Raw genomic sequence first — 13,795 nt, 5'->3', positions numbered from 1 at the left:
GGCGTGAGCCACCTCAGGGGTGAGTCGGCCTATCATCCTGGGCTTTTCTACAGCTTTCCCCTGCATTGACAAGTTTCATCTCCCAGGTGGTATAGAAAGTTTTCTCCTATATAAGCTCTGATGGTTACTATTAATTGTCATTTTTTTTTTTTGTAGAGACAGGGTCACTTTATGGCCTCGGTAGTGCCGTGGCATCACACAGCTCACAGCGACTTCCAACTCCTGGGCTTAAGCGATTCTCTTGCCTCAGCCTCCCGAGTAACTGGGACTATAGGCGCCCGCCACAACACCCAGCTATTTTTGTGTTGCAGTTTGGCCGGGGCCAAGTTTGAACCCACCACCCTAGGTATATGGGGCCGGTGCCTTACCGACTGAGCCACAGGCGCCACCCTTACTTGTCATTTTTTTAAGACTAGTGGTGGCTCCTGTGGCTCAAAGGAGTAGGGCGCTGGCCCCATGTGCTGGAGGTGGTGGGTTCAAATCCAGCCCAGTCAAAAACTGCAAAAAAAAACTAGTGAGTGAGGAAGGAAATAGTAACAAGGTGTTCTAATGACTGAACAATAATTGAACTATCTCACTGTGACTAGTTTTTCTATTTTTAGAGACAAGGTCTCGATTTTGTTCAGGCTAGTTTTGAATTCCTGAGCTCAAGAGACCCACCTCCCTTGGCCTCTCAGAGTGTTAGGATTATAGACACAATGATTTCTTTTATTGTTATTAATTTTTTTCAGAATATTACAGGGTTACACATGTTTTGGTTACATAAATTGTTTTTGTACAGTTTGAGTCAAAGTTATAAGTGTGCCCATTAGCCAGATTACATGGATTGTACTTGTTAAGTGTGAATTTATCCATTTCTTCCTCCCTGCTCCCACCTGCTTAATTTTTTTTTTTTTTTTTTTTTTTGAGACAGACTCTCACTACATCACCCTCGGTAGAGTGCTGTGCTGTCACAGCTCACAGCAACCTCCAACTCTTGGGCTTAAGCAATTCTCTTGCTTCAGCCTTCCAAGCAGCTGGGACTACAGGTGCCTGCCACAACGCCTGGCTATTTTTTTTTTTGGTTGCAGTTGACATTGTTGTTTAGCAGGCCCAGGCCAGGCTTGAACCTGCCAGCTTCAGTGTATGTGGCTGGCGCCCTACTCACTGAGCTACGGGCGCCAAGCCAGCCACCTGCTTAATTTCTGATCAGAGTTATTTCTATATATGCACTTAAGTGTTGATCAATTAGTTCCAATTTAATAGTGAGTACATGTGGTATTTGTTTTTCCATTCTTGTGATACTTCACTTGGAAGAATGATCCCCAGTTTCATCCAGGTTAATACACCATTACTTCACCATTTTTTTTTTTTTTAATTTATTTATTTATTTATTTATTTTTTTTAATTTGGCCGGGGCTGGGTTTGAACCCGCCACCTCTGGCATATGGGACCGGCGCCCTACCCGCTGAGCCACAGGCGCCGCCCCATTACTTCACCATTTTTAAAAAAATAGCTGAGTAGGCTGGGTATGGTGGCTCACACCTATAATCCTAGCATTCTGGGAGGCCAAGGCGGGTGGATTGCTTGAGGTCACAAGTTCGAGACCAGCCTGAGTAAAAGCAAGACCCCCATTTCTACTCAAAATAGAAAATTAAGAGGATGACTTGAGCCCAGGAATTGGAGGTTGCTGTGAGCTATGATGCCATGGCACTCTACCCAGGGCAGCAGCTTGAGATTGTTTAAAAAAAAAATAGGGTAGCACCTGTGGCTCAGTGGGTAGGGTGCTGGCCCCATGTACCGAGGGTGGTGGGTTCGAACCCAGCCCCAGCCAAAGTGCAACAAAAAATAGCTGGGTGTTATGGCAGGCATCTGTAGTCCCAGCTACTTGGGAGGCTGAGGCAAGAGAATCGCCTAAGCCCAGGAGTTGGAGGTTGCTGTGAGCTGTGATGCTATGGCACTCTACCAAGGACAATAAGATGAGACTCTGTCTCTAAAAAAAAAAAAAAAAAATTGCTGATTAGTACTCCATGGCATACATATGCCACATTTTATTAATCCACTCATGTATTGATGGGCACTTGGGTTGTTTCCACATCTTTGCAATTGTGAATTGTGCGGCTATAAATATTTACAGGTGTCTTTTATAAAAATGTCTTTTTTTTCTTTGAGTAAATACCTAGTAGTAGGATTGGTGGATCAAATGGTAGGTCTATTTTTACTGCAATTCTTTAGAGTATCTCCATACTACTTTCCATAGAAGTACTAGTTTGCAGTCCTACCAATAGTGTAGAAGTGTTCCTTTCTCTCTGCTTCTACACCAGCATTTGTTGTGTGGGGAGGTTTTTATAAAAGCTATTCTCACTGGAGTTAGGTGATTTCTCATCGTGGTTTTGATTTGTACATCTTTGATGATTAGGAACATTGAGCACTTTTTCATGTGTTTTTGGCTATCAGTCTATCTTTGGAAAGTTTCTATTCATGTCTTTTGTACTATCATCCCTTGCCTGGATTGCAATAATTTCTAAGTGGCTTTTTTCCACCCTTGTCCCTCTTTAGCTTGTGCTCAATGTGGTACCTAGAATGATCTGGTTAAAAAGTTAGATCATGATCCTTTTCTGCTCAAAATTCTCCCCTGGTTTTTAGCTTATTCCGAGTAAAAGCCAAAATCTTATAATTATCTACAAGAGGTATCTACCTCAGAGCCCTTGTATTTGCTATTTCCTTGGCCTGAAATTTTCTTCCAGATAGCACTGCTCATTTCTTTTTTTTTTTTTTTTTTGTAGAGACAGAGTTTCACTTTATGGCCCTTGTTAGAGTGCCATGGCATCACACAGCTCACAGCAACCTCCAACTCCTGGGCTCAAGCGATTCTCTTGCCTCAGCCTCCCGAGCAGCCGGGACTACAGGCGCCCGCCACAACGCCCGGCTATTTTTTGGTTGCAGTTCAGCCGGGGCCAGGCTCGAACCCGCCACCCTCGGTATATGGGGCCGGCGCCTTACTGACTGAGCCACAGGCGCCGCCCCACACTGCTCATTTCTTTATTGCCTTCATGTCTTTAATCAGATGTCACTTTTTTAGTAAGACCTTTCTCACTGAACAGTCTGGTCATTGTATCTCATTTTTAACCTTAAATAATTTCTATTTCCTTTTGCTTGCTTTATTCTTCTTAGCCTGTATCACCATTATGTATTAGTTCCCTTTTTCTGTAAGCTCCATGAGAACAGGGTTTTTTTTTTTTGACTGTTTTACATACTGCTCTATCCCTAGTGCTTAGAACCAACTATGCCTGTATGCTCAATAAATATTTGTTTAATAAATGAACTAAAAGTCTATTTGTTCAAGAAGTACCAATTCATTACACATGTGTATTCTTTACTTCTTTTCTGATTTCCAAGTGTACGTTTTCTCTTCGTTGTCTCTCCAGAATATTTTGCCATCATTTTAATCTATTTGGCTAGCTGAATTCATTATTATTTCTCTTAGTACTTCCTAACCCTTAGTTCTTTCTTGTTTCTGTTAATGAAAGACTCCCCAAAGTTGGTTTTCTCTTCTTTACCATTTTCTACTTCTATATAGGTCTCTAAATCTAGTTGAGGCTATCTCCTAAATCTTGCTCCCCTAGTCTTCATCACCCACTACTTCTGTTTTAGCTCAGGTATGAGACTTTTACTCAATGTAAAAATCTACCACGTAGTCTCCAACTCATTCACTGTTACCATTTTAATTCTCATGATGATGAGCTTTGCTAAGCTTACCGCTCTCTCAACAAACCTGAGACTGCCAATTACCTACTGAACTAGATAGGCAAATAATCCAGAATTGGTAAACTTGTTATTTTCTGCTCCCTTTGACTCCTTTTTCTCTAATATCTACTTTCTCATTGTGAATTAAAACTGCTGCATCCTTCAAAGTATGAATATTATCTTCTCTGCTGCTTATGTTCTGCAAAGAAAACAGGGTTAGAGAAGATGACATAGGAGAGTACACACAATTTATGTACCCAGTGTAGAGATGTAAATCTTACCCAGTTCCTTAGCCTGAAATAAAATTTCCCAAAGCAATAGGTGCACCATTATCCTTCTCCGATCTTTTACTAGAGTCAACCGTTTATGCTTTCTTTTCTCTCATCGATTAGGAACTTTGAGAACAAGATTAATCATATACAGTTATGAATCTTCCATACACCTAATTCCAGCAGATAACCAATAAAAACAAAGGCAGTGAAAGTTTGCGATTGGATTACCTGGTTTAAACCCGGTGGATGTCTTTCAGAATTGGAAGTAGCTCTAGAGGTCCCCTTTCAATCTATTTATTTATACTTGGGGAAAGGGCGGCCCAGAGAAGGTATGACTCGTCCCAGTTCGCTGATCCTGAAGAGTAGCTAGACGTCCTAATTCCCAGGCAGGACTTGCTACTAAATCGCGATTCAGGGCTCTTGGGTTGCCCGCCTTGGCAGTCTCTCCAACCCGGAGCCTCACCTTCTTAGTGACCCCTTCCTTTTTGCCTTCCCCTTAGGTCAGCAGAGTTCATGCGTTCCAATTGCAACGCTCCAGGTTGCAGGAGAGGTTCAACGCTGGGAAGAGAGACTAGTTACATCACCGTCGGCTCCTCCCATTGGTCCGTGCGGGTGGAGCGCAGCGCCTTGACGTAAGACGCCCAGTGGGGCGGAGCGGTAAAGGGAAGGAGGAGGGAAGTAGGACTACAACATGGCGGCTGAGGTAGTGGCGGTGGCTACGGTGACGGCCTGGACCGGCGCGGGTAGAGTTGGAGGTGGTGGCGTTCCCTTTCCCTAGGGGCCGTCAGGAGCTCAGCGAGGACCGAGCCTAGGAGGCTGGCCAGCACCTTGCGGCTTTTGGGACGGTGGCAGCAGCGGCGTTCAGGTAAGGGGGCCTCACTCTGAAGTAGAGGGGAAGAGGGGCGGAGTTGGGGGAGGGTGTCAGTACTGGGAGACTGAGGAGTGCACGGGGGAGAGAGACTGGGGGCCCAGCAGGATGAAAGGAGCGGGAGCTTAGGGGGTGAGAAGAAGGGGCCTGAGATCGGTAACTTGGGGAGGATTCTGGGAGAAGGGTCAAAGTGAGGGGACCAGAGTTGAAGTGGTGGCGGAGGGCAGATGGGATGAGGGGAAAATGAGTTCTGATTAAGAGGACTAATAATCCTACTGGAAGATAGGCATAGTATCCACCTATTGGGCTGGATTGAGAGTTCTGTGGGAACTAGAGAATGTCGTGGGGGGTTGGGGGGAACCCAGGTTATAGTAAAGAAGGTGAACGATGGGGAGTTGAGGGTGAAATGGGGACGTGAGGTGTAGATTTAGTTATCATGAAGCGATGAGCTTAGGGAGAAAACCAGACCAGGGGTAAGTAAGAGCTCTTTGGGGATATCTTGTCTGGTCTTCTCCTGGTGTGTTTGTCTTGCCTTTTTTGTTAATTTCTTGGGAGGAATCTTAACCTAAACAGTCCACCTGGGCCTCAGAGACAGCTCTTGTGGAACGTCAAGTTTATAGTTCATTTATTTGAACTATATCAGTGATCTATGACCTTTTGTGTTGTTGCCACAAGTAATTGTTTCCAGATAGACTCTTAAAAGTATGGCTGGGCATGAAAATATATTTTTTGTTAAACTGGAATAAAATATTGACAAGCTAGGCTTTTTAGGCACCACGTAGTGTCGCAAAACCAGATTTGGTAATTTAGTGAACTATTAAATATTCTGTTCTAACTCCACTTACTAGTGCTATGTCTCTTTTCTAAGTTATTATTTGAGAATTTGGATAGATACAGTAGATAATTTCCTTTTGAATTTTTTCGGATGTGATACTGGGAAAAACAAGGTACTTAGTCTTTAGTGATAGATGGCTCCTCTAATTAATGTCATAACCTAGTTAAAGTGAAAGTTTCTATATTATAACAAAGAATATGAAATGTTCAAAGTCTAAAAGAATTAGCATTGTCAGCATTCACTTATTTTAAGTGGAATTTTATAAATGAAATTTTTGTTTCTAGTTCTGTTCATTTGCTTACTTATTGAATACTTAGTGTGTATTGCCTTAATAAGAATAATTATAGTTATGGAAATGGGAAAATTAATCTTTAGTGAGCCTACCATGGCACAGCAGATAATTTATTTATTTATTTATTTATTTATTTTTTGAGACAGAGTCTCACTTTATCACTCTCGGTTGAGTGTGGTGGCGTCACAGCTCCAGCAACCTCCAACTCCTGGGTTTAGGTGATTCTCTTGCCTTAGCCTCCCGAGTAGCTGGGACTACAGGTGCCTGCCACAACACCCTGCTATTTTATTGTTGCAGTTTGGCTGGGGCTGGGTTTGAACCCTCCACCCTTGGTATGTGGAGTTGGTGCCTTACCCACTGAGCTACAGGTGCCGCCCCACAGCAGGTAATTAACCTGCTTTGGCCTCATTAGAAAAAAAAGTTATTTTAAAAATGAAGGTAAAGGAAGAAGAAGATGATAAATTTAAAAACTTTTTCAATTTCTCTTTTCTTTAGTATTTAACACTCCTTACCTTATGACACATTTTATGTATATCTAAAATGTTTTATTTTTCATTTTGATTTTGAAGAAGACAGTAACACTTCACTGAACATTTGTAGACAATTCTCATCAATGGTTGTTAGTATATCTGTTTTGGCTGGCAAATGTCACTTTATCTTGTGTGTCTTTTATGCCCTTGACATAAAGGACCCTTGAAGTTTAATTTGGTAACTAAAATTTGTCCTGAATATTTTCAACATTATTGTTGTATTATCATTAGCCTGAGTATAGATGCTAGCATTTTACTTTTTTTCCTGTTGTTGAGGTTTTCTGAAATGTAGATCATTTCTCACAGACCATCCAGAAAAAAAAAAAATCACTCATCATTAACCAGGAAGTTTTTTTGTTTTTTTTGTAGAGACAGAGTCTCATTTTATCGCCCTCGGTAGAGTGCCGTGGCATCATCACACAGCTCCCAGCAATCTCCAGCTCCGGGGCTTAGGCGATTGCCTCAGCCTCCCAAGTAGCTGGGACTACAGGCGCCAGCCACAAGGCCTGGCTATTTTTTTTGTTGCAGTTTGGCTGGTGCCAGGTTTGAACCTGCCACCCTTGGTATATGGGGCTGGCGCCCTACCCGCTGAGCCACAGGCACCGCCCAGGAAGTTTTATTTATTTTTTTTATTTTTATTTTTTGTAGAGACAGAGTCTTACTGTACCTCCCTTGGTAGAGTGCCGTGGCGTCACACGGCTCACAGCAACCTCTAGCTCTTGGGCTTACGCGATTCTCTTGCCTCAGCCTCCCGAGCAGCTGGAAGTTTTATTTATTTATATATATATATTTTTTTTTGTAGAGACAGAGTCTCACTATACTGCCCTCGGGTAAAGTGCCGTGGCTCACACGGCTCACAGCAACCTTTAACTCTTGGGCTTACGCGATTCTCTTGCCTCAGCCTCCCAAGCAGCTGGGACTACAGGCGCCCGCCACAACGCCCGGCTATTTTTTTTTTTTGTTGCAGTTTGGTCGGGGCTGGGTTTGAACCCGCCACCCTCGGCATATGGGGCCGGCGCCCTACTCACTGAGCCACAGGCGCCGCCCTATTTATTTATATTTTTATTTTTGTAGAGAAAGAGTCTCACTTTGTCTCCCTCAGAAGAGTGCTGTAGCATCACCCAGCTCACAGCAATCTCCAACTCCTGGGCTTAGGCGAGTCTATTGCCTCAGCTTCCGGAGCAGCTGGGACTACAGGTGCCTGCCACAATGCCCGGCTGTTTTTGTTGTTGTTGTTACAGTTTGGCCCAGGCTGGGCTTGAACCGCCACCCTTGGTGTATGGGCCAGCACCCTACCCACTGAGCCACAGGTGCTACCACAGGAAGTTTTTTTTTTTTTTTTTTTTGCAGTTTTTGGCCAGGGCTGGGTTTGAACCCGCCACCTCTGGCATATTGGGCTGGCACCCTACTCCTTTGAGCCACAGGTGCCACCGGCAGTTTTTTTTTTTTTAACACAGTCTTTCTCAAGAAATACAAAAGGCCATGTGGGGTGGCTCATGCCTGTAATCCTAGCATCTTGGGAGCCTGAGGTAGGTGGATCACTTGAGTTTGCAAGTTGGAGACCAGCTGGAGCGAGAGTGAGACCCTTGTCTCTAGTAAAAATGAAAACACTGGCAAGAGGATTGCTTAAGCTGAAGAGTTACAGGTTGCTCTGAGCTATGACATGTCAACACTCTACCAGGGCAACTGAAACTCTGTCTTCAAAAGAAAAAAAAATAGCTGGGTGTCTTGGCAGATGCCCGTAATTCCAGCTACTTGGGAGGCTGAGGCAAGAGGATCTCTTGAGCCCAAGAGTTTGAGGTTGCTGTGAGCTATGATGCCCGGGCACTCTACTGAAGGTAACAAAGTAAGACTTTGTTTAAAAAAAAAAGAAATGCAAAAGGTAGTGCGGAGTACCTTAAAACATTAAATAGACTTGGTGCCTGTAGCTCAGCGGCTAAGGCACCAGCCTCATACACCAGAGTTGATGGGTTCGAATCCAGCTGGGGCCTGCCAAACAACAATGACAACTAAAACCAAAAAATAGCTGGGTGTTGTGGTGGGTGCCTGTAGTCCTAGCTACTTGGGAAGCTGAGGCAAGAGAATTGTTTAAGCCCAAGAGCTTGAGGTTGCTGTAAGCTGTGACTCCACGACTACTCTACTCAGGGCTACATAGTGAGACTCTGTCTCAAAAAAAAAAAAATAAATAAATACAGTTTTTTTTTTATGTAAATACCTTTTTTTTTTTTTTGTAGAGACAGAGTCTTACTTTATGGCCCTCGGTAGAGTGCCATGGCATCACACAGCTCACAGCAACCTCCCAACTCCTGGGCTTAAGCGATTCTCCTGCCTCAGCCTTCCAAGTAGCTGGGACTACAGCGCCTGCCACAACGCCCAGCTATTTTTTTGCTTGCAGTTCAGCCGGGGCTGGGTTTGAACCCGCCACCCTCGGTATATGGGTCGGCACCTTACCAACTGAGCCACAAGCGCCGCCCTACATTTTTTCTTAAAAAAAGAAAACATCAACCCTTGAGCTGAAAAGGTGAAAAAGTTGAAACTAAGCTTAGAAAAGAAGCTTAGTTTCTCACACAGTACGGGAATCCTTGCTTCTATACCACAAGGGCAAATGAAAATGCATCTTTTCCATATTTCTTATAGGAAAAAACAAAATTTTTCAGAATTTTTTAGAGGGAAAGTCTTTTCAGTTAGAAAAAGAAGAGAGCAGAATATTGTTTTTCCAACCTGTTGCATACAGTTGTTTGTAATATTGGAAAATAATTTGAATGTAAGAGTAATACTTTCCTGTGAATGGAGTTATAATTTCAGGCTTTAAAAATTTTATTTGAGGCAGCAGGATTTACAAAGGGGCAAGTTCTAACAGCCAGGACTGTAAAGCATTTTATATAATCTCATTAATTCTTACAGTTCGATTAGGTAGATAAGTTGTGATATACATGAGAAAACTGAAGATTAGAGAGGTTGAATAACTTAACTAAGGTTATAGCCATAAAAGGTAGAGTCTGAATTTGACTGTCCAACTTCAATGTCCTTGTTCTGTTACACCATGTCCATTTCTGTTCAACCCTAATGTCTATGTTCTGTTACACCATTTCCTCCCTCTTAGGTAGTCATAGGACCATCTCCAGCTCCTGTAAAGTGTAAGCATTAGTTTTCAGTTAATAGCATTTAAAATACTTGTTCTCATTGATATAATAGTATAACTGGAACAGTGACTATATCATTAAATTTCTTTTTGTTTTGGTTTTTTTTTAGGCTGACGAGCTATTACGGGATTTTTTTTTTTTTTTTTTAGAGACAGAGTCTTAACTTTATCACCCATGGTAGAGTGCTGTGGCGTCACAGCTCACAGCAACCTCCAGCTCTTGGACTTAGGCGATTCTCTTGCCTTAGCCTCCCAAGTAGCTAGGACTACAGGTGCACGCCACAATGCCCGGCTATATATTTTTTTTTTTGCAATTTTTGGCCTGGGCCAAGTTTGAACCTGCCATCTCCCGTATATGGGGCTGGCGCCCTACTCCTTTGACCTGGGGCCGGGTTTGAACCCACCACCCTCAGTATATGGGGCTGGCGCCCTACTCACTGAGCTACAGGCGCCACCCTCTTTTTGTTTTTTTTTTTTGAGACAAAGTCTCAATCTGTCACCCAGGCTAGAGTGCCATGGCCTCAACCTAGCTCACAGCAACCTCAAACACCTGCTCCTGCCTCAGCTTCCTGAGTAGCTGGGACTCAGGCGCCTACCATAATGCCCAGCTAATTTTTCTATTTTTAGTAAAGACAGGGTCTCACTCTTGGTCAGGCTGGTCTTGAACTCCTGAGCTCAAGCAGTCTACTTGCCTTGGCCCTCCAGATTGCTAGAATTATAGGCATGAGCCACTGAGCCTGGCCTAAAATTTTAGTCACTGAGGAAGTTATCAGTATTCTAGGAGGAAATGAATATCTGAATTTTTTGTACTTCACAAAAAAAACTGGATAAACTGGATAAGGGACTAAAGTTTTCTTTTTCATATTGCTGAGTCAGTTTGGACTCAGTTCATTAAGGGCCAAAATTTATATTTGGCAGTAATCTGCATGTGTTCTCAGAATGCTTGATTGGTCATCATCAGTTGCTTAATGCTTACCAAATGCTTGAGTGTTTGAGTCACCGAATTGGCTCATGGTAATTGTAAATCTTGTGGTTACTGAGTCAAGAGCCAGCAGTGTGGGTGGCGCCTGTGGCTCAACAGAGTAAGGCGCTGGCCCCATATGCTGGAGGTGACAGGTTCAAACCCAGCCCTGGCCAAAAACTGCAAAAAAAAAAAAGAACCAGCAGTGTGTGTTTTGGTTGCTTCACTTCCTCTCCAGCGCTAGATATTGTCAGACTTTTAAATTGTTTTTTCTAATCTGATGGGTTTGAAATGGTGTTTGTTGTGTTTTTATTAGCATATCCTGAAGTTAGGCATCTTTTTGTGTGTTCATTGGCCATTTGTGCTTCTTTGAAGTGTGTATTCAAGTTCTTTGCTTATTTTTATTTTCATTTCTTTCTCTGATTGATTTTTTAAAAGAGCTCTTTATATATTCTGGATACTAATTATTTGTTAATTTAAAGGTTGCAAATATCCTCTCCAAATTCATGATATGTCTTTTGATCTCTTTTTTTTTTTTTTGGTAGAGACAGAGTCTCACTGTACTGCCCTTGGGTAGAGTGCCGTGGCGTCACACGGCTCACAGCAACCTCCAACTCTTGGGCTTACGCGATTCTCTTGCCTCAGCCTCCCGAGTAGCTGGGACTATAGGCGCCCGCCACAACGCCCGGCTATTTTTTTGTTGTTGCAGTTTGGCCGGGGCTGGGCTTGAACCCACCACCCTCGGCATATGGGGCCGGCGCCCTACTCACTGAGCCACAGACGCCGCCCCGTCTTTTGATCTCTTAATAGTCTTCTGGTGAAAAAAGTTTATTATATATATATACACATATATATATATTTGGTTCGGGATTCATTGAGGGTACAAGAAACCAGGTTACACTGATTTGTTGGATAAAATCCCTCTTAAAAGTTTATAATTTTAAGGAACTGAATTTTTCAATTTTTTTCTTCAATGGGTTGTATTTTTTTTTTTTAAATTTCAGATTATTATGAGGGTACAAATGATTAGATCACAATGTTTGTGTTTGTTAGGTAAGGTCCATGTTGTAGTTGAGTGCCTTACCCAGGAGGTGTGCCATATGCCCTTACATTGTGCTCATTAGGTGAGAGCGCACCTAATGCGCTCCTAGTCCTCCTCTCTCCTCCCCCTCCCTTCCTGCCCCTCAACTTAAATTGAGTTTTTCTCTTGTATGGGCCTGTATTTATTTATGATATTTTACTAAAGAGAATGTTCTCCAGCTTCGTCCAGGTTAATACAAAAGGTGTAAAAATCTCCATCTTTGTTATGGCTGAATAGTATTCCATGGTACACATATACCACAGTTTATTAATCCATTCATGGAACTTGGGTTGATTTCACATTTTGGCCATTGTAAATAGAGCTTCAGTAAACAATCTGGTGCAAATGTCCTTATGATAAAGTGATTTTTTTTTTCTTCTGGGTAGATGGTTTGTATTTTTTGTATCATATTTAGGAAATCAATCTTTGTTGCCAGGCATGCTATTTTCTTTTTTTAAGTAATTTTTTTTTTTTTGCCGTTTTTGGCCGTGGCTGGGTTTGACTCAACCGCCACCTCCAGCATATGGGGCCGGTGCCCTACCCCTTTGAGCCACAGGCGCCACCCCAGGCATGCTATTTTAATAAATATGGTAGTATACCTATAATGTGGTATCTAATCTGACAATTAGTTCTAATACCTGCTTGATTAGAAAAGCAGACTTCTCAGTGATGGCTTTCTTGTTATCTTTGGAGTTATGGGGTGGGAGGGCTTTTTTTTCCCTCCAGCAAGTGAGTTGTTAATAAATACCTTAATAGATTTCAACTTTCATGGCCACTGTCCTTCTCACAAGGTTTTAAAGGCAGTTTGAATTGTGCCCTATACATAGGTTACCTACATTTTCCAAAATTGGGACACTGTCAGATTTATGAATGAGGTGTACACCTTACTAAATGTTAATGTAGTTCGACAATGAGATTTTCCTGGGTGGAAAGTATTAGATACAGTTGACAATGAGTCACTTAGTCTAAGCTGTTAGTACTTCTCAAATAAATAAATAAATAAATATATTTTAAAAATAATAAAAAATAAAAAATATATATTTTTCTTTTTTTTTTTAGAGACAGAGTCTCACTTTATTGCTCTTGGTAGAGTGCCGTTGTGTCACAGCTCACAGTAACCTCCAACTCCTGGGCTTAGGTGATTCTCTTGCCTCAGCCTCCCGAGTAGCTGGGACTACAGGCGCCTGCCACAAGGCCCAGCTATTTTTTGTTGCAGTTTGGCTGGGGCTGGCCCCCTACTCACCAGGCCACTGGCGCTGCCCACTTCTCAAATATGTTAAAAATATTTTTGGGGGGCAGCGCCTGTGGCTCAGTGAGCAGGGCGCCGGCCCCATATACCGAGGGTGGCGGGTTCGAACCCAGCCCCGGCCAAACTGCAACAAAAAAATAGCCAGCGTTGTGACGGGCACCTGTAGTCCCAGCTACTCGGGAGGCTGAGGCAGGAGAATCGCCTAGGCCCAGGAGTTGGAGGTTGCTGTGAGCTGTGTGACGCCATGGCACTCTACCGAGGGCAATAAAGTGAAACTCTGTCTCTACAAAAAAAAAAAAAAAAAAAATTTTTTTTTGATGTCTAGTTTTTACAGTGTGGGCTTTAATCAAGTCTAATTGTGTATTGTGGAAGAGCTGTTGTAGAAACATCTTGGAATGGTGCTTTTTTTTTTTAACTTCCTGCCTAATTTTTTTTTGACATGTGTGGTGCTTATCCATCATTAAACTCTTTTTTTTTTTTTTTTTTAGACAGAGTCTTGCTATGTTACTTAGACTAGAGTACAGTGCTATCATCATAGCTCACTGTAACCTCCAATTCCCGGGCTAAAGTGACCCTCCTTTCTCAGCCTCCCAAGTAGCTGAGCCTATAGTCCTGTGCCACCATACCCAACTAATTTTTTGTAGAGAAAGGGTCTCTTGCTTAGGCTGGTCTTGAACTCCTGAGCTCAAGTGATCTTCCTATCTTGGCCTTCCAGAGTGTGAGCTACCCTAACTGGCCATAAATCCTTATTTCTTAAGATATATGTAGGCTGTCCTGAAAGTATCTAGCCATGTACATATGAAAAGTAGAGACATACATGGCTGGATACTTTTCAGACA

The 13,795-nt window shown here is 42.7% G+C and overlaps 1 protein-coding gene across 2 annotated transcripts in view; it reads left to right on the top strand.

The window, feature by feature from the left end:
- Positions 1-4,633: 4,633 nt before the first annotated feature.
- UBAP1 (ubiquitin associated protein 1) overlaps positions 4,634-13,795 on the top strand; it is a 72,055-nt gene continuing 62,893 nt past the window's right edge. The window contains exon 1 of one of the 2 annotated variants that reach the window (XM_053570480.1): positions 4,634-4,863. The gene's annotated coding sequence lies outside the window, so the exon portion shown is untranslated. The remainder of the gene's footprint in view (positions 4,864-13,795) is intronic. The other variant, XM_053570491.1, reaches the window with a different exon arrangement.

This window comes from Nycticebus coucang, chromosome 2 (assembly GCF_027406575.1).
Source record: "Nycticebus coucang isolate mNycCou1 chromosome 2, mNycCou1.pri, whole genome shotgun sequence".
Lineage (NCBI taxonomy): Eukaryota > Metazoa > Chordata > Mammalia > Primates > Lorisidae > Nycticebus > Nycticebus coucang.
The sequence above is the reverse complement of the archived record's forward strand: the minus strand, read 5'-3'. Positions and strand labels throughout refer to the sequence as shown.